At 49.2% G+C, this 26229-nt stretch overlaps 3 long non-coding RNA genes across 3 annotated transcripts; all 3 read right to left on the bottom strand.

The window, feature by feature from the left end:
• Nucleotides 1–808: 808 nt before the first annotated feature.
• On the bottom strand, nt 809–5612 carry LOC148394728 (uncharacterized). The gene is made up of 5 exons (XR_015859713.1): nt 5523–5612; nt 2126–2155; nt 1768–1935; nt 1579–1655; nt 809–1111 (listed from the first exon to the last, which is right to left on the bottom strand). It is a non-coding gene; the product is annotated as an uncharacterized LOC148394728 (long non-coding RNA).
• A 6065-nt stretch (nt 5613–11677) lies between these two features.
• On the bottom strand, nt 11678–12925 carry LOC148394727 (uncharacterized). The gene is made up of 4 exons (XR_015860105.1): nt 12352–12925; nt 12197–12267; nt 11956–12060; nt 11678–11811 (listed from the first exon to the last, which is right to left on the bottom strand). It is a non-coding gene; the product is annotated as an uncharacterized LOC148394727 (long non-coding RNA).
• A 5259-nt stretch (nt 12926–18184) lies between these two features.
• On the bottom strand, nt 18185–25895 carry LOC148394726 (uncharacterized). The gene is made up of 3 exons (XR_015859748.1): nt 25826–25895; nt 18530–18559; nt 18185–18339 (listed from the first exon to the last, which is right to left on the bottom strand). It is a non-coding gene; the product is annotated as an uncharacterized LOC148394726 (long non-coding RNA).
• Nucleotides 25896–26229: the final 334 nt, after the last annotated feature.

The raw sequence follows: 26229 nt of genomic DNA, 5'->3' as shown, positions 1-26229 counted from the left end.
TGAAGAACGGAGGAGATGGCGTCCTGAGTGGAGCGGTTTTGCCGGTCGGCAAACTGGAACGGGTCAAATAATAGGGGGAGTCTGGAAACGATGTGACCTTTAAGCAGCCTTTCGAAGCACTTCATCATAACCGGAGTCAGTGCAACAGGCCGGTAATCATTAAATGAGGTGATTTGAGGTTTCTTCGGCACCGGAATGATGGAGGCAGTCTTAAAGCACGCCGGCACTGTGGCTTGGCCCAGCGAGGTGTTAAAAATGTCTGTGATGACCCCAGCCAGATGACTTGCACATTCCCTGAACACACGCCCAGGAATGTTGTCGGGGCCAGGGGCCTTACAGGGGTTGACTCTCCTCAGGGTCTTCAACACATCGGCGGAGTCAAGGCAGAGTACCTCCTCTTCCTGATGGGGGACAGTTTTAACTGCTGGAGTGCCGTTTAGTGCCTCGAACCTCCCAAAGAAGTTATTTAGACCATTTAGAAAGTCAGCATCAACTACACCCACCGGGGGGGGGGGGAGGGTGAGTTGTAGTCTGTAATCGCCCGTATGCCTTGCCACATACTCCTGATGTTTTTGACGTCGTGGAAACGATCCTGAAATTTTCGACTGCGGTCTCGCTTCGCTATCCTGATGGCACGGTTCAAGTTGGCTCTCGCTGTCCTCAGTGTCTCCTTGTCGCCAGACTTGAAGGCAGAGTTCCGCGCTCGTAGCGTTTGACGTACCTCCTCAGTCATCCAGGGTCGTTGGTTGCCCCGGGTGATGATATTCTTAGTGGTGCTGACGTCCTCGGTGCATTTGTTGATGTAGGCTGACACAGTCATGGCACACGCATGTCTAATCTACATCGGGAAAACTGGGAGGGAGGGAGGCAGGCAGGGAGGCAGGCAGGGAGGCAGGCAGGGAGGCAGGCAGTGTCTGTCTGTTGAGGTTTTCACCTTGTTCTTCTCCTGCTGAAGTTCTAACTGGACGTCCATCAGTTTGGTTCTCAGCTCGTCATTGGCGGCCTGAAGGGCGTCCGTTCGCTCCGCCTTGGCCCGCCCTGCCGGAGCTCGTTTGGACATCTCTTACTCGAGTCTCGCCCGGTCGTCAGTCAGAGATCACAACATTTGTACCTGGAGAGCACAAACGCAGCGCTGTTTTCCACTGGCTTCGAACTCAACTTCAATCGGTACCGTAACTTACAACATCATAAACATAGAACTAGCTTGACTTATTCATTGAATAAATGCATTTGGTTCTTCAAAACTGCATCACGCAACATAGCGTGACCGAGACGGCCGTTATCCACCTGCGTGAAGTTATTTGGTGAAATGAATGAGATGTTTAAGACACCATCGTTCTGTCTCTATGTAGATGAAGGTAAATAATCGATTGCTGAAGGTCCAAAGGTGTTGTGATAAACAAATAAACATATTAGTGATTAGTGACATATTTGTGATAAACATATTAGGCAGGATAATCACATATGTTAACGTGACTGCCCACACTGTATTTATTTATGGTTATTTGTTAAATCGAGTACTGTTAGACATAAAATAGGAAGTGTTTAACATAAATGGAAGACGAAAGGGGTACTCACCATTGTAGCTCCTGCTGGTCAATGATACGAGCCTCTTCTTGCAGTGGAAAACATACAGCCAACAAACACCGTAGAACCTAAAGGAATGAAATTAAACATTAACATTTAGCCTCAACCAACATTCACAGATACAACGCAACGCAAACTACACAAACGTAAATCTTTTTAAACACAATGAGTTGTACTTACCGTGTACGCTCTAGACGGTCCACTTGCAAGCAGAAAATAAAGATATTTCTGCTGATAATCGTCGTGTTTGTATCCGGTGTCTCGCTCAAGGCCATTGCGCCCACAGATTTGAATTTTGGCGAGAGTTCAGCCTATTGACGTCATTTCCGCGGTGTAATACCCGCATATCTGAAACGGCAAAGTTAAGAGTAGAGTTAAATAAAGTTTTTAGTCAACGCAATAATTTACAACCGTTGACCAGTCGAAATAATCGTCGAAATTTGGCGTCTGTGGCTGGAAGCAGACGCCGAGTTCGACATTCCTCCCAAACGCCACACTCCCTCGCTTTTCAGGGCTAAAAAAAAACAGTTGTAATTACCTTGTACGCTCTAGACGGTCAAGTTGCAAGCTGAAAACAAAAATATTTGCCTTGTTAGTCATCGTGTTACTAACCGCTGTGTCTTGTTTGCCAGAACTGCCGCTTTCCTACTTCCTGTTGCAAGCCACGCCCACGGATTATAATTTTGCCGTGAGTTCCGCCTATTGACGTCATGTCCGCGTCACATGACTGCGACGTAATATTATCTAAAACTGTTTGTGCGGTATTGTGTTGTTCTGTGCGGTATTGTGTTATTCTGTGCGGCGTCGTGTTGTTCTGTGCGGCGTCGTGTTGTTCAGTGCGACGTCGTGTTGTTCAGTGCGGCATGGTGTTGTTCAGTGCGGCATGGTGTTGTTCAGTGCGGCATGGTGTTGTTCAGTGCGGCATAATGTTGTTCAGTGCGGCATAATGTTGTTCAGTGCGGCATGGTGTTGTTCAGTGCGGCATGGTGTTGTTCAGTGCGGCATGGTGTTGTTCAGTGCGGCATAATGTTGTTCAGTGCGCCATAATGTTGTTCAGTGCGGCATGGTGTTGTTCAGTGCGGGATGGTGTTGTTCAGTGCAGGATGGTGTTGTTCAGTGCGGCATGGTGTTGTTCAATGCGGCATGGTGTTGTTCAGTGCGGGATGGTGTTGTTCAGTGCGGCATGGTGTTGTTCAGTGCGGGATGGTGTTGTTCATTGCGGCATGGTGTTTTTCAGTGCGGCATGGTGTTGTTCAGTGCGGCATGGTGTTGTTCAGTGCGGCATGGTGTTGTTCAGTGCGGCATAATGTTGTTCAGTGCGGCATGGTGTTGTTCAGTGTGGAAAGGTGTTGTTCAGTGCAGGATGGTGTTGTTCAGTGCGGCATGGTGTTGTTCAATGCAGGATCGTGTTGTTCAGTGCAGCATAATGTTGTTCAGTGCAGCATGGTGTTGTTCAGTGCGGCATGGTGTTGTTCAATGCGGCATGGTGTTGTTCACTGCGGGATGGTGTTGTTCAATGCGGGATCGTGTTGTTCAGTGCGGCATAATGTTGTTCAGTGCAGCATGGTGTTGTTCAGTGCGGCATGGTGTTGTTCAGTGCGACATAATGTTGTTTAGTGCGGCATAATGTTGTTCAGTGCGGCATAATGTTGTTCAGTGCGGCATGGTGTTGTTCAGTGCGGCATGGTGTTGTTCAGTGCGGCATGGTGTTGTTCAGTGCAGGATGGTGTTGTTCAGTGCGGCATGGTGTTGTTCAATGCGGCATGGTGTTGTTCAGTGTGGGATGGTGTTGTTCAGTGCAGGATGGTGTCGTTCAGTGCGGCATGGTGTTGTTCAGTGCGGAATGGTGTTGTTCAGTGCGGCATGGTGTTGTTCAGTGCGGCATGGTGTTGTTCAGTGCAGGATGGTGTTGTTCAATGCGGGATCGTGTTGTTCAGTGCGGCATGGTGTTGTTCAGTGCGGCATTGTGTTGTTCAGTGCGGCATAATGTTGTTCAGTGCGGCATGGTGTTGTTCAGTGCGGCATGGTGTTGTTCAGTGCGGCATGGTGTTGTTCAGTGCGGCATGGTGTTGTTCAGTGCGGCATAATGTTGTCCAGTGCGCCATAATGTTGTTCAGTGCGGCATGGTGTTGTTTAGTGCGGGATGGTGTTGTTCAGTGCAGGATGGTGTTGTTCAGTGCGGCATGGTGTTGTTCAATGCGGCATGGTGTTGTTCAGTGCGGGATGGTGTTGTTCAGTGCGGCATGGTGTTGTTCAGTGCGGAATGGTGTTGTTCAGTGCGGCATGGTGTTGTTCAGTGCGGGATGGTGTTCAATGCGGGATCGTGTTGTTCAGTGCGGGGTGGTGTTGTTCAGTGCAGGATGGTGTTGTTCAGTGCAGGATGGTGTTGTTCAGTGCGGCATGGTGTTGTTCAATGCAGGATCGTGTTGTTCAGTGCGGCATAATGTTGTTCAGTGCAGCATGGTGTTGTTCAGTGCGGCATGGTGTTGTTCAATGCGGCATGGTGTTGTTCAGTGCGGCATGGTGTTGTTCAGTGCGGCATGGTGTTGTTCAGTGCGGCATAATGTTGTTCAGTGCGGCATGGTGTTGTTCAGTGCGACATAATGTTGTTCAGTGCGGCATAATGTTGTTCAGTGCGGCATGGTGTTGTTCAGTGCGGCATGGTGTTGTTCAGTGCGGCATGGTGTTGTTCAGTGCGGCATGGTGTTGTTCAGTGCAGGATGGTGTTGTTCAGTGCAGGATGGTGTTGTTCAATGCGGCATGGTGTTGTTCAGTGCGGGATGGTGTTGTTCAGTGCAGGATGGTGTTGTTCAGTGCGGCATGGTGTTGTTCAGTGCGGAATGGTGTTGTTCAGTGCGGCATGGTGTTGTTCAGTGCGGCATGGTGTTGTTCAGTGCAGGATGGTGTTGTTCAATGCGGGATGGTGTTGTTCAGTGCGGGATGGTGTTGTTCAGAGCAGGATGGTGTTGTTCAGTGCGGCATGGTGTTGTTCAATGCGGCATGGTGTTGTTCAGTGCAGGATGGTGTTGTTCAGTGCGGCATGGTGTTGTTCAATGCGGCATGGTGTTGTTCAATGCGGCATGGTGTTGTTCAGTGCGGCATGGTGTTGTTCAGTGCGGCATGGTGTTGTTCAGTGCGGCATGGTGTTGTTCAGTGCAGGATGGTGTTGTTCAGTGCGGCATGGTGTTGTTCAGTGCGGGATGGTGTTGTTCAGTGCGGGATGGTGTTGTTCAGTGCGGCATGGTGTTCAATGCGGAATGGTGTTGTTCAGTGCAGGATGGTGTTGTTCAGTGCGGCATGGTGTTGTTCAGTGCGGCATAATGTTGTTCAGTGCGGCATGGTGTTGTTCAGTGCGGCATGGTGTTGTTCAGTGCGGCATGGTGTTGTTCAGTGCGGCATAATGTTGTTCAGTGCGGCATGGTGTTGTTCAGTGCGGCATGGTGTTGTTCAGTGCGGCATAATGTTCAGTGCGGCATGATGTTGTTCAGTGCGGCATGGTGTTGTTCAGTGCGGGATGGTGTTGTTCAGTGCAGGATGGTGTTGTTCAGTGCGGCATGGTGTTCAGTGCGGGATGGTGTCTTTCAGTGCGGCATGGTGTCGTTCAGTGCGGCATGGTGTCTTTCAGTGCGGCATGGTGTCGTTCAGTGAGGCATGGTGTTGTTCAGTGCGGCATGGTGTTGTTTAGTGCGGCATGGTGTTGTTCAGTGCGGGATGGTGTTGTTCAGTGTGGCATGGTGTTCAGTGCGGCATGGTGTTGTTCAGTGCGGTATCGTGTTGTTCAGTGCGGTATCGTGTTTCTCAGTGCGGTATCGTGTTGTTCAGTGCAGTATCGTTGTGTTGTTCGTATTGTGTTTAACACTTAGCCTCTAACACTTAGCCTCTAACACTTAGCCTCTAGCATCTAGAAGGTAAATAAATAGGAAGGAAGGACTCACCGGTGACGTCTTCGCCCACGTCCAAGCGTTGTACTTTGTATTTTCATCCTTCTGACAGTGGAAAACATAGCCAACAAACACCGTGGAACCTAAACGAATGAAAGAAAACTATCATTTGGCCACAACCAACATTCACAGATACAACACAATGTGACGTGCGGGGTTGAGGTTAAAGGTTGAGTGAAGGGCCCTCGTTTTAAACTACTTTTTTGAAGGATTGGGAACAAGTAAGACGTATTTAATTTATTTAATGGGAAGTAGTAAGAGCTATTGAATTTAATCTATGTATTATATTCTATTGTATTGTATTCTGTTGTATTCTTTTGGATTGTATTCACACTAACCCCACTAAAACTTCAGCCCACAAAAACTCGCCTCTGGCGCCTAGCCTCTGGCACTTAGCCTCTAACACTTAGCCTTTAACACTTAGCCTTTAACACTTAGCCTTTAACACTTAGCCTAGAAGGTGAATAAATAGGGTTAAAGGTTGAGTGAAGGGACCTCGTTTTAAACTACTTTTTTGTAAAGGAGTGGGAACAAGTAAGACGTATTTAATTTATTTAATGGGAAGTAGTAAGACTTATTAAATTTATTTAATCTACTTTTCTTCCCAGGCAAAATTTGATGTGCTGCAATTCCAAATTTCCAAAGTGAATGAAGGAATGAAGTCCTTTAAATTATGATTTTGTATAAATACTAGGCATTAACACAAAATCGACGGCACAAAATGGGCAGACTTTACTTGTTTGAAAAGGACTGGTTACAAGACAGACTTTTTTAATTTATTTAATGGGAAGAAGACTTATTTAGTTTAATTGATCTATTTTTGTTCCCTGCCAAAATTCGATTTGCTGCAATTCCAAATTTCCAAAGTGAATGAAGGAAAGAAGTCGTTTAAATTATGATTTTGTTTAAATACTAGGCATAGACACAAAATCTACGGCACAAAATGGGCAGACTTTACTTGTTTGAAGAGGACTGGTTACAAGACAGACTTTTCTGATTTATTTAATGGGAAGAGGACTTATTTAGTTTATTTAATCTATTTTTGTTCCCTGGCAAAATTGGATTTGCTGAAATTGTATTTTGCCAAATCTCGATTTGAGACCTGATAGGAAGTATTAAACGCTTAGTTAAATCAATACAAGTTGGTAATAAGAGCGAGTAATGTTGGTTGAACCGATGAATGAAGGTTGAAAGCAATTTAAATTATGACTTTGTATAAATACTAGATATTAACAGAACATCTACTGCGCAAAATGGGCAGAGTTTACTTGTTTGAGAAGGAGTGGCTTATTCAAAACTAAGATTTATGTAATCTGTTTGTTCCCAGGCAAAATTGGATGTGATGCAATTCCAAATTTCACCACATGATGGTGCCCAATTTTGACTTCATAGGACATATTAAACACTTAGCTTGTTATTATGTTCAAGGTAATCAGATTTGTTTATCATTCTAATGGCCTCTTCAAAACTATTCTGGATTACTACTTTGGATCTATTCTACATTACTTGGCAACAACATACTCTGTAACAGATTAGGCAGTATAATCACATATGTTAACTTGAGAGTGCCCACACTCAATCTACTTATCGTGATGTGTTAAATCAATTACTGTTAGACATTATTTGTCTGATAATCTACCAAATCTTTGAATTGAAGAATTTGTGATTTAATTAATAGCTTGTTCAGGGTAATCAGACTTGTATATAATTCTAATGGCCTTCTTTTGAAAACTATTCTGAATTACAACTTTGGATCTTATATTACTTTGCAACAATCTACTCGGTGACAGATTAGGCAGTATAATCACATATGTTAACTTCAGTGCCCACACTGTATTTATTTATGGTTATTTGTTAAATCAAGTACTGTTAGACATGAAATAGGAAGTGTTTAACATAAATGTTATGGCTACTCACCATTGTAGCTCGCTCCTGGTCAATGATATGAGCCTCTTCTTGCAGTGGAAAACTTGCAGCCAACAAACACCGTGGAACCTAAAGGAATGAAATTAAACATTAACATTTCGCCCGGACCAACATTCACACGTACAACGCAACGCGGCTACACTTCTGCTATTACAAACGTAAATCTCCTTAAACACAACGAGTGTTACTTACCGTGTACGCTCTAGGCAAAATTGGATGTGATGCAATTCCAAATCTATCTGAAACGGCAGTTAAAAGTAGAGTTACATCAAGTTTTCTTTTTTAATCAACACAATCATTTACAACCGTTGACCAGAAAGAATCGTCGAAATTCGACGTCCCCCACAAACGCCACGCTCACTCGCTTTTCAGGGCAACAAAAGTACTTCTTTTTAAAAACGATGAGTTGTACTTACCGTGTACGCTCTGGACGGTCCAGTTGCAAGCAGAAAATAAAAATATTTCTCTTGTTAGTCGTATGTTACCATCCGCTGTGTCTTTGTCAACATCGCCGCCATTTTCCTACTTCCTGCTGCGAGCCACGCCCACGGATTTAAATTTGGGCGGAAGCTCTTTCCATTGGCGTCGTTTTCGCGTATAGCAAATCCGATTGGTTGGGAAGGGGGCACGGTTATGCAGCCGAGGAGTCCTGTGATCGGTGGGATGTAAAGTAGGCGTCGACGTCACGTCCGCGTCACGTGACCACGACGTGGCAGACGTCAAATAGCAACCGCTGTTTTGTTTAGTAGACTTACAGTTGTTATGCATTGACATAATGGCGCACACACCAAATAGATTTAAATAAATTAAATAATTCTTCTGCCCACTCTCTTTTAAACAAGTTAACTCTCCCCGCGGATTTGAATTCCGGCGAAAGTTACGCCCATCGACGTCACGTATGTCACGTGACCACGACGTGGCAGATGTCATATAGCAACCGCTGTTTTGTTTAGTAGATTTACAGTTGTTATGCATTGGCATAATGGTGTGCACTCAAAATAGATTTAAATAAATTAAATATTTCTTCTGCCTACTCCCTTTTAAACAAGTTAACTCTGCCCACGTCCATTGACGTCTTGTCTGCGTCACGTGACCACGACGTAGCGACGTCATATAGTAACCGCTGTTTTGACCAGTAGACTTAGTTATTATGCGTTGACATAATGGCGCACTGGTTAGCATGGCCACCTCTTAAGCATGATGATGCGGGTTCGACGCCTGATCAATGTTAGCATGGAGTGAGCTGAAGTGCATGGCGCTGAAGATTTGAATCTTTGAAATGCGCTGAGGTCTGACATATCAGGCAGAATGGTTTGCCATCACGTTCAACAAAAAATAGAAACTTTCCCACTCTGATTAAAACGTCCTGTGTTCATCTACGTATTTTCGTTTTGCTGTGCATCTTTTCCCTGCCATTTCGAGAGCCCAATTGACACTCATAGTTTAAAGAAATGTGTTTGCCCATCCTACTTTGTGGAATTTCACCACATGCGCTTTTGACCAAAATACCAAATTGAACTCAAGTGAAGCCAACACGCACAACCCCCCCCCCCCCCCCACACACACACACACACACACACAAATGTTGATATGAACATAAAAGAGCCGCATGCGGTTCGGGAGTTGCGGCTTGGCCAAACCTGTACTATACAACTTTATTTGTATAAAATGTTCACAACAGCTGTCACACAAACAAAGCGGGAAAAACCGAAGACGTGCGTGTTCCGCCCACGCTGGATTTATTTGCACCTTTGAAAAGACACCGTATTGCCGCAGATGTGGCAAAGAGTACTTTTGGGCATCTGAGACGGAAGGATGTCCAAAGCATCACGTCACCTGCTCTGGTAGGCATGGTGGTGGGACGTTGAGGTCAACCGCTTTGGGGTTGGCTGACTCTTTGATCGCAGGATGCCACACACTTGAAGACAGAAGCAGAAAAGCAGAGCTAAATGCAAAATGTACTCACCGGTGACTCCAATTTTTTTCCCCCCTGAAGAAACAGCTGGACGGGTGGCCCCGGCTGGCCAGTGGGACTCTTGTTATTCTGACCCTTTTTAGTGCGCGTTTGGGGCAACAACCGTTTTTTGTGGCGCTCTCTTCTGGTTCAAAAGTGCCCTGCATGTGAATTTGCTTTTCCTGCCTTCTGATTGGATGAGCGCCGGTGTGACGCGGTGCCTCTGTCACCGTGGCGGGGGGTATACGTTGGCATCGGAGCGTCTGCCAACGTCTGAGACCGGCTGGCAGTGTATCGGAGGTGTCGAGTGCGGTGCCGCTGGAGCCCACTCACCAGCTGGTGTTAGGGCCACAGAATGAAGGCCAAGGAGAAGAATAGAAAGAGAAACAGAAACTTCTCCTCCAATTGTTTGATTTGTCTCTTCTGAGCTTCGATGAATTCTTTCAGCTCTTTGTTCCTCTAGGACGGACAAATGGAAAGTGGCATTCAAAAGCCAGTAAGCGTGCAAGTAAGTGCCGGGCTGGCTTTGGGCCCTTACCTGTTGCGCGCTGTGCAGCAGATCCATTCTCTCTTGGAGGATGCAAGCGTCGCGCTCCCTCAACTCGCACATCAGGGCTCGCTTCCATTGGTCCACGGCGCTCCTAAGCTCTTCTCTCTGATCCGCCGTCAGCACGTCATTCACGCCAGCGTGGCTGGCTTTTTCGCCGTCCGTGGCGGGGCAGTCCCGCTGCGGTAGCGCCTCGTACAACATGGCCTCCAGCTCCAGGATCCTCTGGGCCGCAATCCTCGTCCATCAGTGGTCCGGCGGGAGATTTGAGGGCGGCTTACCTTATGAGCCTGGTCCATGGAACACTTCCTGAAGTCCAACTCTTCATCCAGGTAGCCCTTCTGCTTGCAGAACATATCCTAGCACAGCTCAAGGTCAGAATTGTTGGGGCACATTGCCGGAGTTCCCCTTGGCTGATGTCGCGTGTCTGTCTACCTTCTCACTTTCAATGTCCAACATCTTCTGTTGAAGTGCTGACTTGGTCACTTTGATGTATTCTAACCACTGAGGAAAGGCTGCTGTCACATAAGCAGAATGCGAGAGCGTGCGTGGACGTGCGCGTTACCTTCTCGGCTAGGGTGAGAAGGGTCCTGGCGTGAATCACGACCACCTGCTCCTCGTTGGTGAGATTCTGCAAGAGCCCAAAGGCACAGCGTCAACAAGCTTCTTTCAGCGCAAAGCCTTCCAAAAGTCACATTTGAGCCGCCGAGTCTCGTGGAGTGCGAACATAAGGAGTTCGACATACACTTACGGCGTTATAGCCCAGGATGTCCAGCTTCTTCATCAGATCACTGATGACGATGTCCGGGGGAAAGGCGCAAGGAGCAATGTAAGGTGTTCTGGGACCTCGGGTTAAGGTTAGGGTTGCGAGGGACGCCTTACGTACGCTCACGCCCTCGGCCTCGCAGTAGATCTGCAAAGGGCTGAGGCCGTCTGGGAAACGGACTTGCAGAAACTTCAAGACGGGGGAGCGCCACTCCCTCTCCTGAAAGGCAGAGGCATGCATCCGTCCGTCCGTCCGTCCGTCCGTCCGTCACATCTCTGGCCTCAACACGCTTGTGCGAGTCTTCCCACCTCCAGCTCCAGGATGCGGAACTCAAGCAGTTCGTTTTGGTCTCGGATATCCTGGATGTGCTCTTTCAGACGCGCTTCTTCCGCCTCCATCCGCCTGACCTGAAAAGACAGTCAGACCTCATCTGCGGGGCTTCCCGACAGGTGTGACGCCAAGCGACTCCGCCCAGCGCCTTTCTTTCCGTCACCTTTTCGGCCAACTGCTGATTGCTCTGACGCAGCAGCTGCTTCTCCTCCACCCACTTGACATTCTAGAAGAGACAAACGCGTGGACAGCTTTGGAATGTTGTGTCATTTTCATCCACAAATTCTTTGGTTGACTGGAAAATGACATTTGCTTTTCTCCGCATTTTCCCAGCCACGTTCGGGGGGGGGGGGGGGGGGGGGGTTGGTCCAGTAATGCCAGACGGATGAGTGACTGAAGAATGTAGCTATTTTGTCTGAGAAAAAGGTGTGCTCATTGATGAGCTTACCTGTCCTTGTTGCTTCAGCGCTGACTCCAGATCTGCTACTCTGCTTTGATAGTGACCCATTTCTACCATCAGCTTTTCTCTGGTCTGAAAGGAGGAGGAGGGAGGCTCCTCCTCCTCCTTTCAGACCAGAGAACACCCGAGGCTGGGTGAGAACGGGGAGGCTGCGACCCGGCCGGGGGTTGCGGGAAGGGGCGCCACCTTGATCTCCTTCTCGGCGTCGTAGTCCCCTTTCGCTGGTCTGGGCTAGCAGAGCGTAGGCTCGTTGCAGCGCTTGATATTCTTGCGTCAGCTGGCGGTAGCGAAGCTCCGCCTCTTCATGCACACACCAATGCAACACAGCACTAGTACCAGAATCAGTCAGACCGGCGACAAAGCACCCGCGACGCAAAGACGAGTCCGATTCCAGGCTGAAGAGGAATGTTTGGTGCCAATACGCTGGCAGAAATGGCGGGCTACCTCTTCGGGTTCCGTGTCGGGGGTTCTGTCGGTGTGAAAAGACAAGGACGATCCGTCCGAGTCCACCAACACGTCTTCGTCGTAGCCGTAAAATGTTTCGATGACCTGCGGGCGCGGAAGCAAACATCTCTCTGAACAAACTGAAGCGACACCTCACGATGAATCGACGAGAGGAACGATAGCGAGAAAAAGGCCATTTCATCTTGCGCAACACCAAGCAGCCGCAAACAAACAGACTCACCTTGCAGGACCTCACGCTTTGTTCCTCCTCAGAGATTCTCGACGTCGGTATCGTAGCAGCAAATCTCTCTCCTGTCGACACAAATAATCCGCCTTTGAGATTCTTTGGATGCAAAGGGAACGAACGGCTCCGGCGCAGAAACAAACGCGACTCACAATGACATTTCTGACATGAGCTCCTGTCTCCAGAGCCTGAAAAACACGTCACCGGCGATGATTGGAGGGACGCTCGTCTTTTCCAAAAGTGACAACTACAGGGTGTGTCAGGGTTTTCCAGATTATCTTTATCGTATCATTGTGTTGCTTTGACTTTGACTGCGACCTGTAATAAATAATATTATTTATCCCTTATTTATCCCTATCGCTTATCCCTTCCTACACAAAGTCGTAAAACACCCCTTGCTATGTTTTGACTAGAGGTCAAGGGCTTCCTCTATTCAATCCACTCTTACACCCACCCTGTTTCTCTTAATTAAAATGCTCGTGCAGGAGCCGAGAGTCAGACTTCATTCGTACAACGGATGGACTCTCCACCTGCAGGTGTCCAAAAGAACTTACTTGTCTCCCGTGTGGTTCTTGCAAAATAAGTTGGAGCGAGCGCAACTCTAACAGGGTGCATTTTGCCACTAGCTGCCTACGGACAATGACGTCCGCGCTCGCGGCTCATGGTTGACGGGCTGAGCAGCCGGGCAAGTCCGTCGTTTTCAGCGCACAGCGAGTGGCAAAGGCGCTGACAAAACGGGAGCTTTGAGCTGCTGAAAACGGCAAAACAAGTCTAAAGCGTGTTCAAACGCGTGCGCACAATGCTCCTGCTTGAAAGGTCGGAATTTAAGGGGCCAATTTTTTGGATGGCGGCCGCCGGCCAAGCTTTGGACGGAAAAGGTTTCCTGGCGACAGCGAGCGAGCGCGGCGCTGCCGTACGTGCACCGAGTCGCCTGCCTGAAGACCTTGGACAAGTCGTCGATGATGTGCCGCTGCTCCACAACTTGAAGGAACTCCATTTCACCGTCCTGCTGGCCGCAACCGCGGTCCAGGTCATTGAGCGAACTAGGCCTTCTCTGTGGAACACAAATGCAGTGGACTCTGTTGGCACGCCGCCGTTGTCCGCGTCGACTTACCAAGCTTGCCATCTCCTCGTTCTCCTGGGTGACAAAGCGCACTTTGTTTTCAAGGCGACACAGCACCAGCGAGAGTTCTTCATTCTTCCTGCTCAGGCGTTTGTTTTTGTACAGGAGTGGCAGAAACTGGCTTTCTGTTTCTCTCAGTCGCTTTAGCTGCAAGCATGAAGTGCGGGATGTGAAAGACGCACAACACGCGGGCCAGAACGTATCCATTCCTTTTGCATCGGTTTGAACGGAATCGTGGCTTTGGCTCCCAATAAAAGACATCTACCAGGCAACCGACTCGCCGCGCCGCTCAACTAATAAGCAAGCGCAATGGGTGCCTCGCTGGATGGCGCGCATCAAACGTAGCGCAAACCTTCAAGCGTGCCGTCAATAAATTACCAGTTCATTGCGCTCTTCAGAAAGCAGGGCGTTTCGATCCTCCAGTTTCCTGATGACTGCGCTGAGCTCAGCGATTTTCAGATGAAACCGTCGCGTGTCCCGATCCTCCTGAGACTGAAAACGCCCCGCAACACACACACACAAGCACTCGTTCAAAGTTCAAAACTGTTTTTGTGCTACCTTCCTCCAGCAACGAACTAAGTCATGCGTACTGCAAGTGTGTGATGAGGTGGCTTACGCAATGAAGAGGATTGCTAGTAGCGGCGTTGACCCCACTTCCAGGGTAGTTTAGGCCCGCCCTTTGGGAATCCCTCAGGGCAGCGATCTGCTGCTCGGCAGCCTGAGTCTGCAGCTGAAGGCGGTGGACGTGGCCGGCCCCAGGGCTTCATCCAAAACACTAACCGCTCTGTCTTTCAGCTTGATCTCATCCGTCTGGATGTACAAACGGGGAGCGCTCAGGCAGGCGGGCAAACTCATTTGCCAGAATTGTGACAAAAACAAAGAGAGCAACCGGCCAATTTTTTTCTTGAATCGACTAGAACACCTTTGCTGTGACAAAAGCGAAGCGAGCAACCGGACATTTTCTTCTTGTGAAATAGAATAGAATAGAATGCCTTAGGTGTCATTGCACTGCAGGTATACAACGAAATTGGGAACATAGCCACGCACCGCGCATCTGATCAGTCCTACCAGTCGGCGGATCTCCCTCTCGCAGTCTCTCTTGGTTCGGCTCAGCTCCTCCCGATGCTGGTGATGAGCCGATCGGAGCTCGGCCGCTCGGGACTGCCAGGCCTGCTGGGCCGCTGCCAGGGCTTCTTCCGCGCTCCTGGTGGAGGCGACACCGCTCGGTCTCCCGACACCGCCGCGTCTCCTCCACCTCCGCCAGCAAAGCGCCCCCCCTCCTCACCTGAGCAGACATTGCGCCACACCGGGCCGTTGAGACCGCAACGGAGCGCCGCGACGCTTACTGGGGACAAGCTACACAATACGGTAGCGGCCGCATCGAAGCCCGACGTGGCGTGCGGATAGTCAGACACGGATAGAGCGGATCACCTTGTCCATGGAGCCGTCCCTCAGGCTGAGGACCAAGGCATTCAGTCGCTGGATCTCTCCATCTTTGATTTTGATCACTCTCATCAGCTCCATTTCATGCTGCCGCAGTAATGTCTCCCTGGTAATGGCTAACTCTTTCTGCTTCTCCTCATGGAGTTTGCTTTTGAGTTCCGTCATGGCGGCGGTGGCACGGTGGTGCTCCGCCCGCAGGTCCTGACTTCTCTCTCTCTCCAGACAGCTGACCTGACATGACTTAGACTTAGACAAACTTTATTGTCATCTTGTCTGCACATGGTGCATACAAAACGAAATTCCGTTGCATACGTCTTACAACAAAGTAGTGATATTGCAGTTGAATAGAAGTAACATATCCTATGAAAATATATATATATACATATATACTATATATATATATATATATATATATATTAAAAATAAGTATAAAGTGCAGCAGTGATAATTATGCAATAGTGCAAGTAGGCAAAACAGTATTCAAGAGTGTGCAGAGGAATGCTAAACCATGTATTAAACTTCTATTTAAAGGGTTTATACAAGTTCAGTAAAGTTGGTAGTGCGAGATAGTGCAAGATAGAGGTCCGTAGTGTCATAAAGTACAGTTCTGTGAATGTGTGATGCAGAGTTCAGTTTAGAGCTCAACAGTTCTAGTGTTCAACAGTCTGATGACAGCAGGGAAAAAGCTGTTGCAGAACCTGGTGGACCTGCAGCGGATGCTGCAAACCTCTTCCCAGAGGGCAGCAGGGAGAACAGTCCATGGTGGGGGTGTGATGGGTCATTGATGATGTTACGGGCACGGGACATGCAGCGCTGAGATGAAATGTCCTGAATGGAGGGAAGAGGAGCCCCTATGATCCTCTCTGCTGTCCTCACCACTCTCCTCACGTTCTTCCAATCGGAGGCGGTGCAGCCTCCACACCACACAGAGAGACAGCTTGTCAGAATGCTCTCTATGGTGCTCCTGTAGAACGTCCTCATGATGGGTGGGGGCAGGTGGGCTCTCCTCATCCTCCGCAGGAAGTACAAGCGCTTCTGTGCCCTCTTGACCAGTGCCGTAGTGTTCATAGTCCAGGTGAGGTCTTCTGTGATGTGGACCCCCAGGAATTTGGTGGTGCTGACCACCTCCACAGCTGAGCTGTTGATGATCAGTGGAGCGTGGTGAGGCTGTTTTTTCCTGAAGTCGCCGATGATCTCCTACATCTTCTCCTCATTCAGGATCAGGCTGTTTTCTCTGCACCAGCCCACCAGCTGCTCCACCTCCTCTCTGTAGTCCAGGTCGTTGTTGTCTCTGATGAGCCCCACCACCGTTGTGTCGTCTGCTGACTTCACGATGTGATTGGTGGTGAACCTGAGGACGCAGTCGTGTGTCATCAGGGTGCACAGCAGGGGGCTCAGGACGCAGCCCTGAAGGGAGCCTGTGCTGAGGGTGATGACATCAGAGGTGTTCTGTCCGACCCGGACTGACTGAGGTCTGTTGGTGAGGAAGTCTAGCAGCCAGTTGCGAAGGGAGGTGTTGAAGCCCAGGTGTTCCAATTTTCCTACCAGATGCTGTGGGATGATGGTGTTAAACGCTGAGCTGAAGTCCAGGAACAGCCTCCGCACATGGGTGTTCTTCTCCTCCAGGTGAGCCAGGCTCAGGTGAAGAACGGAGGAGATGGCGTCCTGAGTGGAGCGGTTTTGCCGGTCGGCAAACTGGAACGGGTCAAATAATAGGGGGAGTCTGGAAACGATGTGACCTTTAAGCAGCCTTTCGAAGCACTTCATCATAACCGGAGTCAGTGCAACAGGCCGGTAATCATTAAATGAGGTGATTTGAGGTTTCTTCGGCACCGGAATGATGGAGGCAGTCTTAAAGCACGCCGGCACTGTGGCTTGGCCCAGCGAGGTGTTAAAAATGTCTGTGATGACCCCAGCCAGATGACTTGCACATTCCCTGAACACACGCCCAGGAATGTTGTCGGGGCCAGGGGCCTTACAGGGGTTGACTCTCCTCAGGGTCTTCAACACATCGGCGGAGTCAAGGCAGAGTACCTCCTCTTCCTGATGGGGGACAGTTTTAACTGCTGGAGTGCCGTTTAGTGCCTCGAACCTCCCAAAGAAGTTATTTAGACCATTTAGAAAGTCAGCATCAACTACACCCACCGGGGGGGGGAGGGTGAGTTGTAGTCTGTAATCGCCCGTATGCCTTGCCACATACTCCTGATGTTTTTGACGTCGTGGAAACGATCCTGAAATTTTCGACTGCGGTCTCGCTTCGCTATCCTGATGGCACGGTTCAAGTTGGCTCTCGCTGTCCTCAGTGTCTCCTTGTCGCCAGACTTGAAGGCAGAGTTCCGCGCTCGTAGCGTTTGACGTACCTCCTCAGTCATCCAGGGTCGTTGGTTGCCCCGGGTGATGATATTCTTAGTGGTGCTGACGTCCTCGGTGCATTTGTTGATGTAGGCTGACACAGTCATGGCACACGCATGTCTAATCTACATCGGGAAAACTGGGAGGGAGGGAGGCAGGCAGGGAGGCAGGCAGGGAGGCAGGCAGGGAGGCAGGCAGTGTCTGTCTGTTGAGGTTTTCACCTTGTTCTTCTCCTGCTGAAGTTCTAACTGGACGTCCATCAGTTTGGTTCTCAGCTCGTCATTGGCGGCCTGAAGGGCGTCCGTTCGCTCCGCCTTGGCCCGCCCTGCCGGAGCTCGTTTGGACATCTCTTACTCGAGTCTCGCCCGGTCGTCAGTCAGAGATCACAACATTTGTACCTGGAGAGCACAAACGCAGCGCTGTTTTCCACTGGCTTCGAACTCAACTTCAATCGGTACCGTAACTTACAACATCATAAACATAGAACTAGCTTGACTTATTCATTGAATAAATGCATTTGGTTCTTCAAAACTGCATCACGCAACATAGCGTGACCGAGACGGCCGTTATCCACCTGCGTGAAGTTATTTGGTGAAATGAATGAGATGTTTAAGACACCATCGTTCTGTCTCTATGTAGATGAAGGTAAATAATCGATTGCTGAAGGTCCAAAGGTGTTGTGATAAACAAATAAACATATTAGTGATTAGTGACATATTTGTGATAAACATATTAGGCAGGATAATCACATATGTTAACGTGACTGCCCACACTGTATTTATTTATGGTTATTTGTTAAATCGAGTACTGTTAGACATAAAATAGGAAGTGTTTAACATAAATGGAAGACGAAAGGGGTACTCACCATTGTAGCTCCTGCTGGTCAATGATACGAGCCTCTTCTTGCAGTGGAAAACATACAGCCAACAAACACCGTGGAACCTAAAGGAATGAAATTAAACATTAACATTTAGCCTCAACCAACATTCACAGATACAACGCAACGCAAACTACACAAACGTAAATCTTTTTAAACACAATGAGTTGTACTTACCGTGTACGCTCTAGACGGTCCACTTGCAAGCAGAAAATAAAGATATTTCTGCTGATAATCGTCGTGTTTGTATCCGGTGTCTCGCTCAAGGCCATTGCGCCCACAGATTTGAATTTTGGCGAGAGTTCAGCCTATTGACGTCATTTCCGCGGTGTAATACCCGCATATCTGAAACGGCAAAGTTAAGAGTAGAGTTAAATAAAGTTTTTAGTCAACGCAATAATTTACAACCGTTGACCAGTCGAAATAATCGTCGAAATTTGGCGTCTGTGGCTGGAAGCAGACGCCGAGTTCGACATTCCTCCCAAACGCCACACTCCCTCGCTTTTCAGGGCTAAAAAAAAACAGTTGTAATTACCTTGTACGCTCTAGACGGTCAAGTTGCAAGCTGAAAACAAAAATATTTGCCTTGTTAGTCATCGTGTTACTAACCGCTGTGTCTTGTTTGCCAGAACTGCCGCTTTCCTACTTCCTGTTGCAAGCCACGCCCACGGATTATAATTTTGCCGTGAGTTCCGCCTATTGACGTCATGTCCGCGTCACATGACTGCGACGTAATATTATCTAAAACGGTTTGTGCGGTATTGTGTTGTTCTGTGCGGTATTGTGTTATTCTGTGCGGCGTCGTGTTGTTCTGTGCGGCGTCGTGTTGTTCAGTGCGACGTCGTGTTGTTCAGTGCGGCATGGTGTTGTTCAGTGCGGCATGGTGTTGTTCAGTGCGGCATGGTGTTGTTCAGTGCGGCATAATGTTGTTCAGTGCGGCATAATGTTGTTCAGTGCGGCATGGTGTTGTTCAGTGCGGCATGGTGTTGTTCAGTGCGGCATGGTGTTGTTCAGTGCGGCATAATGTTGTTCAGTGCGCCATAATGTTGTTCAGTGCGGCATGGTGTTGTTCAGTGCGGGACGGTGTTGTTCAGTGCAGGATGGTGTTGTTCAGTGCGGCATGGTGTTGTTCAATGCGGCATGGTGCTGTTCAGTGCGGGATGGTGTTGTTCAGTGCGGCATGGTGTTGTTCAGTGCGGCATAATGTTGTTCAGTGCGGCATGGTGTTGTTCAGTGCGGCATGGTGTTGTTCAGTGCGGCATGGTGTTGTTCAGTGCGGCATGGTGTTGTTCAGTGCGGAATGGTGTTGTTCAGTGCGGCATGGTGTTGTTCAGTCCGGGATGGTGTTGTTCAATGCGGGATCGTGTTGTTCAGTGCGGGGTGGTGTTGTTCAGTGCAGGATGGTGTTGTTCAGTGCAGGATGGTGTTGTTCAGTGCGGCATGGTGTTGTTCAATGCAGGATCGTGTTGTTCAGTGCAGCATAATGTTGTTCAGTGCAGCATGGTGTTGTTCAGTGCGGCATGGTGTTGTTCAATGCGGCATGGTGTTGTTCAGTGCGGGATGGTGTTGTTCAGTGCGGCATGGTGTTTTTCAGTGCGGCATAATGTTGTTCAGTGCGGCATGGTGTTGTTCAGTGCGGCATGGTGTTGTTCAGTGCAGGATGGTGTTGTTCAGTGCGGCATGGTGTTGTTCAATGCAGGATCGTGTTGTTCAGTGCAGCATAATGTTGTTCAGTGCAGCATGGTGTTGTTCAGTGCGGCATGGTGTTGTTCAATGCGGCATGGTGTTGTTCACTGCGGGATGGTGTTGTTCAATGCGGGATCGTGTTGTTCAGTGCGGCATAATGTTGTTCAGTGCAGCATGGTGTTGTTCAGTGCGGCATGGTGTTGTTCAGTGCGACATAATGTTGTTTAGTGCGGCATAATGTTGTTCAGTGCGGCATAATGTTGTTCAGTGCGGCATGGTGTTGTTCAGTGCGGCATGGTGTTGTTCAGTGCGGCATGGTGTTGTTCAGTGCAGGATGGTGTTGTTCAGTGCGGCATGGTGTTGTTTAATGCGGCATGGTGTTGTTCAGTGCGGGTTGGTGTTGTTCAGTGCAGGATGGTGTCGTTCAGTGCGGCATGGTGTTGTTCAGTGCGGAATGGTGTTGTTCAGTGCGGCATGGTGTTGTTCAGTGCGGCATGGTGTTGTTCAGTGCAGGATGGTGTTGTTCAATGCGGGATCGTGTTGTTCAGTGCGGCATGGTGTTGTTCAGTGCGGCATGGTGTTGTTCAGTGCGGCATAATGTTGTTCAGTGCGGCATGGTGTTGTTCAGTGCGGCATGGTGTTGTTCAGTGCGGCATGGTGTTGTTCAGTGCGGCATGGTGTTGTTCAGTGCGGCATAATGTTGTCCAGTGCGCCATAATGTTGTTCAGTGCGGCATGGTGTTGTTTAGTGCGGGATGGTGTTGTTCAGTGCAGGATGGTGTTGTTCAGTGCGGCATGGTGTTGTTCAATGCGGCATGGTGTTGTTCAGTGCGGGATGGTGTTGTTCAGTGCGGCATGGTGTTGTTCAGTGCGGCATAATGTTGTTCAGTGCGGCATGGTGTTGTTCAGTGCGGCATGGTGTTGTTCAGTGCGGCATGGTGTTGTTCAGTGCGGCATGGTGTTGTTCAGTGCGGAATGGTGTTGTTCAGTGCGGCATGGTGTTGTTCAGTGCGGGATGGTGTTCAATGCGGGATCGTGTTGTTCAGTGCGGGGTGGTGTTGTTCAGTGCAGGATGGTGTTGTTCAGTAAAGGATGGTGTTGTTCAGTGCGGCATGGTGTTGTTCAATGCAGGATCGTGTTGTTCAGTGCAGCATAATGTTGTTCAGTGCAGCATGGTGTTGTTCAGTGCGGCATGGTGTTGTTCAATGCGGCATGGTGTTGTTCAGTGCGGGATGGTGTTGTTCAGTGCGGCATGGTGTTTTTCAGTGCGGCATAATGTTGTTCAGTGCGGCATGGTGTTGTTCAGTGCGGCATGGTGTTGTTCAGTGCGACATAATGTTGTTCAGTGCGGCATAATGTTGTTCAGTGCGGCATGGTGTTGTTCAGTGCGGCATGGTGTTGTTCAGTGCGGCATGGTGTTGTTCAGTGCGGCATGGTGTTGTTCAGTGCAGGATGGTGTTGTTCAGTGCAGGATGGTGTTGTTCAATGCGGCATGGTGTTGTTCAGTGCGGGATGGTGTTGTTCAGTGCAGGATGGTGTTGTTCAGTGCGGCATGGTGTTGTTCAGTGCGGAATGGTGTTGTTCAGTGCGGCATGGTGTTGTTCAGTGCGGCATGGTGTTGTTCAGTGCAGGATGGTGTTGTTCAATGCGGGATGGTGTTGTTCAGTGCGGGATGGTGTTGTTCAGTGCAGGATGGTGTTGTTCAGTGCGGCATGGTGTTGTTCAATGCGGCATGGTGTTGTTCAGTTCAGGATGGTGTTGTTCAGTGCGGCATGGTGTTGTTCAATGCGGCATGGTGTTGTTCAATGCGGCATGGTGTTGTTCAGTGCGGCATGGTGTTGTTCAGTGCGGCATGGTGTTGTTCAGTGCAGCGTAATGTTGTTCAGTGCGGCATGGTGTTGTTCAGTGCGGAATGGTGTTGTTCAGTGCGGCATGGTGTTGTTCAGTGCAGGATGGTGTTGTTCAGTGCGGCATGGTGTTGCTCAGTGCGGCATGGTGTTGTTCAGTGCGGGATGGTGTTGTTCATTGCGGCATGGTGTTGTTCAGTGCGGCATGGTGTTGTTCAGTGCGGCATGGTGTTGTTCAGTGCGGCATAATGTTGTTCAGTGCGCCATAATGTTGTTCAGTGCGGCATGGTGTTGTTCAGTGCGGGATGGTGTTGTTCAGTGCAGGATGGTGTTGTTCAGTGCGGCATGGTGTTGTTCAGTGCGGCATGGTGTTGTTCAGTGCGGCATAATGTTGTTCAGTGCGGCATAATGTTGTTCAGTGCGGGATGGTGTTGTTCATTGCGGCATGGTGTTGTTCAGTGCGGCATGGTGTTGTTCAGTGCGGCATGGTGTTGTTCAGTGCGGGATGGTGTTGTTCAGTGCAGGATGGTGTTGTTCAGTGCGGCATGGTGTTGTTCAGTGCGGCATGGTGTTGTTCATTTCGGCATAATGTTGTTCAGTGCGGCATAATGTTGTTTAGTGCGGCATGGTGTTGTTCAGTGCGGGATGGTGTTGTTCAGTGCGTTATAATGTTGTTCAGTGCGGCATGGTGTTGTTCAGTGCGGCATGGTGTTGTTCAGTGCGGCATGGTGTTGTTCAGTGCGGCATAATGTTGTTCAGTGCGGCATAATGTTGTTCAGTGCGGCATGGTGTTGTTCAGTGCGGGATGGTGTTGTTCAGTGCGGGATGGTGTTGTTCAGTGCGGCATGGTGTTCAATGCGGAATGGTGTTGTTCAGTGCAGGATGGTGTTGTTCAGTGCGGCATGGTGTTGTTCAGTGCGGCATGGTGTTGTTCAGTGCGGCATGGTGTTGTTCAGTGCGGCATGGTGTTGTTCAGTGCGGCATGGTGTTGTTCAGTGCGGCATAATGTTGTTCAGTGCGGCATGGTGTTGTTCAGTGCGGCATGGTGTTGTTCAGTGCGGCATAATGTTCAGTGCGGCATAATGTTGTTCAGTGCGGCATGGTGTTGTTCAGTGCGGGATGGTGTTGTTCAGTGCGGCATGGTGTTGTTCAGTGCGGCATAATGTTGTTCAGTGCGGCATGGTGTTGTTCAGTGCGGCATGGTGTTGTTCAGTGCGGCATAATGTTCAGTGCGGCATAATGTTGTTCAGTGCGGCATGGTGTTGTTCAGTGCGGCATAATGTTGTTCAGTGCGCCATAATGTTGTTCAGTGCGGCATGGTGTTGTTCAGTGCGGGATGGTGTTGTTCAGTGCAGGATGGTGTTGTTCAGTGCGGCATGGTGTTGTTCAGTGCGGCATGGTGTTGTTCAGTGCGGCATAATGTTGTTCAGTGCGGCATAATGTTGTTCAGTGCGGGATGGTGTTGTTCATTGCGGCATGGTGTTGTTCAGTGCGGCATGGTGTTGTTCAGTGCGGCATGGTGTTGTTCAGTGCGGGATGGTGTTGTTCAGTGCAGGATGGTGTTGTTCAGTGCGGCATGGTGTTGTTCAGTGCGGCATGGTGTTGTTCATTTCGGCATAATGTTGTTCAGTGCGGCATAATGTTGTTTAGTGCGGCATGGTGTTGTTCAGTGCGGGATGGTGTTGTTCAGTGCGTTATAATGTTGTTCAGTGCGGCATGGTGTTGTTCAGTGCGGCATGGTGTTGTTCAGTGCGGCATGGTGTTGTTCAGTGCGGCATAATGTTGTTCAGTGCGGCATAATGTTGTTCAGTGCGGCATGGTGTTGTTCAGTGCGGGATGGTGTTGTTCAGTGCGGGATGGTGTTGTTCAGTGCGGCATGGTGTTCAATGCGGAATGGTGTTGTTCAGTGCAGGATGGTGTTGTTCAGTGCGGCATGGTGTTGTTCAGTGCGGCATGGTGTTGTTCAGTGCGGCATAATGTTGTTCAGTGCGCCATAATGTTGTTCAGTGCGGCATGGTGTTGTTCAGTGCGGGATGGTGTTGTTCAGTGCAGGATGGTGTTGTTCAGTGCGGCATGGTGTTGTTCAGTGCGGCATGGTGTTGTTCAGTGCGGCATAATGTTGTTCAGTGCGGCATAATGTTGTTCAGTGCGGGATGGTGTTGTTCATTGCGGCATGGTGTTGTTCAGTGCGGCATGGTGTTGTTCAGTGCGGCATGGTGTTGTTCAGTGCGGGATGGTGTTGTTCAGTGCAGGATGGTGTTGTTCAGTGCGGCATGGTGTTGTTCAGTGCGGCATGGTGTTGTTCATTTCGGCATAATGTTGTTCAGTGCGGCATAATGTTGTTTAGTGCGGCATGGTGTTGTTCAGTGCGGGATGGTGTTGTTCAGTGCGTTATAATGTTGTTCAGTGCGGCATGGTGTTGTTCAGTGCGGCATGGTGTTGTTCAGTGCGGCATGGTGTTGTTCAGTGCGGCATAATGTTGTTCAGTGCGGCATAATGTTGTTCAGTGCGGCATGGTGTTGTTCAGTGCGGGATGGTGTTGTTCAGTGCGGGATGGTGTTGTTCAGTGCGGCATGGTGTTCAATGCGGAATGGTGTTGTTCAGTGCAGGATGGTGTTGTTCAGTGCGGCATGGTGTTGTTCAGTGCGGCATAATGTTGTTCAGTGCGGCATGGTGTTGTTCAGTGCGGCATGGTGTTGTTCAGTGCGGCATGGTGTTGTTCAGTGCGGCATAATGTTGTTCAGTGCGGCATGGTGTTGTTCAGTGCGGCATGGTGTTGTTCAGTGCGGCATAATGTTCAGTGCGGCATAATGTTGTTCAGTGCGGCATGATGTTGTTCAGTGCGGGATGGTGTTGTTCAGTGCGGCATGGTGTTGTTCAGTGCGGCATAATGTTGTTCAGTGCGGCATGGTGTTGTTCAGTGCGGCATGGTGTTGTTCAGTGCGGCATAATGTTCAGTGCGGCATAATGTTGTTCAGTGCGGCATGGTGTTGTTCAGTGCGGCATAATGTTGTTCAGTGCGCCATAATGTTGTTCAGTGCGGCATGGTGTTGTTCAGTGCGGGATGGTGTTGTTCAGTGCAGGATGGTGTTGTTCAGTGCGGCATGGTGTTGTTCAGTGCGGCATGGTGTTGTTCAGTGCGGCATAATGTTGTTCAGTGCGGCATAATGTTGTTCAGTGCGGGATGGTGTTGTTCATTGCGGCATGGTGTTGTTCAGTGCGGCATGGTGTTGTTCAGTGCGGCATGGTGTTGTTCAGTGCGGGATGGTGTTGTTCAGTGCAGGATGGTGTTGTTCAGTGCGGCATGGTGTTGTTCAGTGCGGCATGGTGTTGTTCATTTCGGCATAATGTTGTTCAGTGCGGCATAATGTTGTTTAGTGCGGCATGGTGTTGTTCAGTGCGGGATGGTGTTGTTCAGTGCGTTATAATGTTGTTCAGTGCGGCATGGTGTTGTTCAGTGCGGCATGGTGTTGTTCAGTGCGGCATGGTGTTGTTCAGTGCGGCATAATGTTGTTCAGTGCGGCATAATGTTGTTCAGTGCGGCATGGTGTTGTTCAGTGCGGGATGGTGTTGTTCAGTGCGGGATGGTGTTGTTCAGTGCGGCATGGTGTTCAATGCGGAATGGTGTTGTTCAGTGCAGGATGGTGTTGTTCAGTGCGGCATGGTGTTGTTCAGTGCGGCATAATGTTGTTCAGTGCGGCATGGTGTTGTTCAGTGCGGCATGGTGTTGTTCAGTGCGGCATGGTGTTGTTCAGTGCGGCATAATGTTGTTCAGTGCGGCATGGTGTTGTTCAGTGCGGCATGGTGTTGTTCAGTGCGGCATAATGTTCAGTGCGGCATAATGTTGTTCAGTGCGGCATGGTGTTGTTCAGTGCGGGATGGTGTTGTTCAGTGCAGGATGGTGTTGTTCAGTGCGGCATGGTGTTCAGTGCGGGATGGTGTCTTTCAGTGCGGCATGGTGTCGTTCAGTGCGGCATGGTGTCTTTCAGTGCGGCATGGTGTCGTTCAGTGAGGCATGGTGTTGTTCAGTGCGGCATGGTGTTGTTTAGTGCGGCATGGTGTTGTTCAGTGCGGGATGGTGTTGTTCAGTGTGGCATGGTGTTCAGTGCGGCATGGTGTTGTTCAGTGCGGTATCGTGTTGTTCAGTGCGGTATCGTGTTTCTCAGTGCGGTATCGTGTTGTTCAGTGCAGTATCGTTGTGTTGTTCGTATTGTGTTTAACACTTAGCCTCTAACACTTAGCCTCTAACACTTAGCCTCTAGCATCTAGAAGGTAAATAAATAGGAAGGAAGGACTCACCGGTGACGTCTTCGCCCACGTCCAAGCGTTGTACTTTGTATTTTCATCCTTCTGACAGTGGAAAACATAGCCAACAAACACCGTGGAACCTAAACGAATGAAAGAAAACTATCATTTGGCCACAACCAACATTCACAGATACAACACAATGTGACGTGCGGGGTTGAGGTTAAAGGTTGAGTGAAGGGCCCTCGTTTTAAACTACTTTTTTGAAAAGGATTGGGAACAAGTAAGACGTATTTAATTTATTTAATGGGAAGTAGTAAGAGCTATTGAATTTAATCTATGTATTATATTCTATTGTATTGTATTCTGTTGTATTCTTTTGGATTGTATTCACACTAACCCCACTAAAACTTCAGCCCACAAAAACTCGCCTCTGGCGCCTAGCCTCTGGCACTTAG

The sequence above is a fragment of the Syngnathus floridae genome, chromosome 8, assembly GCF_059516105.1.
Source record: "Syngnathus floridae isolate MCC-2025c chromosome 8, RoL_Sflo_1.0, whole genome shotgun sequence".
Lineage (NCBI taxonomy): Eukaryota > Metazoa > Chordata > Actinopteri > Syngnathiformes > Syngnathidae > Syngnathus > Syngnathus floridae.
Note: the sequence above shows the minus strand (reverse complement) of the source record. Positions and strands in the feature narration are given on the sequence as shown.